The following is a 3,292-nucleotide window of genomic DNA, read 5'->3' on the forward strand; positions in this document are numbered from 1 at the left end:
TAACTATAATGGCCTATAATTCTCGTGGGCCTATGGGATAAAATTGGTCAATAACTCACAAAAGGCTAACCCCATACCATTCATTTTTTACAAAGGTTGAAATTATATGCTACATTTTCTTAATGATTACTCTTTTGGATGAATGAGGAGAAATTTAAATGCAGCTTTGATTTGCATTTCTAAGATGGTTAATGAGATTTAACTTTTTTTCCCCTACTTGTATTTTTTTCTCATGACATTTGTCTGTTTGTTATGTTATGCCATTTTGGGGGTTCTTTTTATCACAAAGGACTTTTTAATTTGTCACTATTAAAAATCTGGATTTCAAAGAGATATCCATCAGCTCATTCAACTTTAGCCCCTGTCTCGTCACCAGTTTTTTTTTCCCAGAACTGCCTATAGCATGGAGCTTCATGAGCTTTCTCAATTCAAACTAGGGTTTCTTCAACAGTTTTACTTTTCTAACGAAGACATCATGAAGAGGATAAATCTACTGGCAAGCCTTCTCTATGTCTTTCCCAATGCTGTCTGAAATCAGTTTGTTAACTACTTCCTTCTAGCCACTTGTCTGAATTTCTTGGGTCATGATTTCCATCATCTTCTTCCTGATCTGGCATACTTCCCGGTGCTGTGCATAGGATGTCTTTCTTATCTGGTTGTAGCATTTTTTTACTGAAACCAACACAGAAGAGTTGGAGCAAATACCCATCAGTCATCTTGACATCAACATGAACTTCAATCATGGCCTGCCACTTTTTGACCATGGAGCACATTTGTCCCAGGTAAGATCCATGCCATGGAAGTTGGTCAGACAGTTTTTGACCTGGATGTCCTCAATAATTAGCTTGAGGTTTCTAAATGCAACTTCATCATTCTATAGATTGGCAAGGCTCACTTCAAACATCTGATCCTTGAAGCTATCAGATGCAATTCTGGTTCCTTGAGTCCTTGTGACTAGTGTTTTTCCGATGTTTCTAATATGGGACGTTGCTGGAGCTTTCACATCATACCAGTCTTTCTTAGAAAATGGATCAACCACTTTCTTCATAGCTCCCTTCTTGCCACTTTTTGTCAGGTGCTTGTTCTTGCTGACCACCATGGTCAGGGTTCTTTTACTTATTAATTTTTTTGTTCTTTTTATGTTATACACATTAGTCTGCTGTCAGATGTATAGTGAGCAAAAAAGTTTTCCCACACTTGTAGGTTTTAAATTTCCTTAATTGTTTCCATTGATCTGTAGAAACATTTTAATTTTAGATGATATCATTTGACACTTTTCATTATTGTCTGACTTAAAGGATTCTTACTCGGGAAGCTACTAACAGTCCTGATATCTCTAGCTTGTATTGAAAACTTTTTTATACAATATATGTGATTGCATTTCCTTTGCCAAATTGTATAGGATCCTCCACACTTTCTATCTAATTTTATGTTCTTTATTTAAAACTGTCTCCTAAGACAAAACAAATGTAGGAAGTACATTTTAAATATCTGCTAAACCACAAACATAAAATTAAATTTATTGATTTTTCTTTATGTTTGTTGGATATTTTCTTCATTTACATTTCAAATGGTATCCACTTTCCCAGTTTCCCCTCCAGAAGCCCACTATGGCACGCCCTCTCCTTGCTTCCATGAGGGTGTTCACCCCCATCCACCGACTCACTCCTGACTCCCCACACTAGCATTCTCCTACACTAGGACACCAAGCCTTCACACGATCAAGGGCCTCTTCTTTCATTGATTCCCAACAAGTCCATCCTCTGTTACATATGCGGTTGGAGTCATGAGTCCCTCCATGTATGCTCTTTTGTTGGTGCTTTACTTCCTGGGAGCTGAAGGAAGGGGTCTGGTTGGTTGATGTTGTTCTTCTTATGGGGTTGCAAACCCTTTCAGCTCCTTTAGTCCTTTCTCTAACTCCTTCATTAGGGACTCTGACTCAGTCAAGTGGCTGGTTGTAAGAATCCATCTCTGTTTTGGTAGACTCTGGCAGAGCCTCTCAGGAGATAGCTATATCAGGTTTCTGTCAGCAAGCACTTCTTGGCATCGGCAATAGTGTCCGGGTTTGGTGACTGTATATGGGATAGATCCCCAGGTAGGGCAGTCTCTGAATTGCCTTTCCTTTAGTTTCTGTTCCACATTGTGTCTCTGTATTTCCTCACTGAGTATTTTGTTCTGCCTACTAAGAAGGATCAAAGCATCCACACTTGGTCTTCCTTCTTCTTGAGCTTCATGTGGTCTGTGAATTATATTTTGGGCATTCCGAGCTTTGGGGCTAATATCGACTTATCGGTGAGTGCACACCATGCGTGTTCTTTTGTGATTGGGTTACGTCACTCAGGATGATATTTTCCAGTTCCATCCATTTGCCTAAGAATTTCATGAATTCGTTGTTTTTAATAGCTGAATAGTACTCCACTGTGTAAATGTATCACATTTTCTGTATCCATTCCTCTGTTGAGGGATATCTGGGTTGTTTTCACCTTCAGATTATTATAAATAAGGCTGCTATGAACATAGTGTATCATGTGTCCTTGTTATATGTTGTGTCCAGGAGTGGTATAGCTATGTCCTCAGGTAGCATGTCCAATTTTCTGAGGAACTACCAGACTGATTTCCAGAGTAGTTGTACCACCTTCCAATCCCATCAACAATGGAGGAATGTTCCTCTTTCTCCACATCCTCACTAACATCTGTTGTCACCTGAGTTTTTGATCTTAGCCATTCTGACTGGTGTGAAGTGGAATCTCAGGGTTGTTTTGATTTGCATTTCCCTGATGATTAAGGATAGTGAACATTTCTTTAGGTGCTTCTCAGCCATTCGAGATTCCTCAGTTGAGAATTCTTTGTTTAGCTATGTACCCCATATTTGATTCTCTTGGAGTCTAACTTCTTGAGTTCTTTGTGTATACTGGATGTTAGCTCTCTATCAGATGTAAGACTAGTAAATATATTTTTTAAATCTGTTGATTGCCACTTTGTCCCATTGACAGTGTCTTTTGCCTTACAGAAGCTTTGCAATTTTTTTTTTTATGTGCTAAGATCAAGATTTATTTTTAATACTTAATTTTTACTCTGAGTTACATGGAGGTTTAGAAATACTTGGCTTAATTTCATATAGTCATTAAAAGACCAGGATTTATTTTCTTTTTTTTTAATTTCTTTTTTTTCTTTTTGAACATGAAATGCTTTTTTATAGCATGTTTTACAAGGGGAGGGGGTAAGAGGGTCCAGGTGGTGGAAAAGTACAAAATCTTCTTGGCCTGTGCCTTGAAACATGTCATGGTCTATA

General features: G+C 38.1%; 1 pseudogene; it reads right to left on the reverse strand.

Annotated features, from left to right (window-relative positions):
* Positions 1–281: 281 nt before the first annotated feature.
* Positions 282–1,099, reverse strand: LOC114618072 (annotated as a pseudogene).
* Between the last annotated feature and the right edge of the window lie 2,193 nt (positions 1,100–3,292).

The sequence above is a fragment of the Grammomys surdaster genome, unplaced genomic scaffold (assembly GCF_004785775.1).
Source record: "Grammomys surdaster isolate TR1022 unplaced genomic scaffold, NIH_TR_1.0 140, whole genome shotgun sequence".
In the NCBI taxonomy this organism is placed as follows: Eukaryota; Metazoa; Chordata; class Mammalia; order Rodentia; family Muridae; genus Grammomys; species Grammomys surdaster.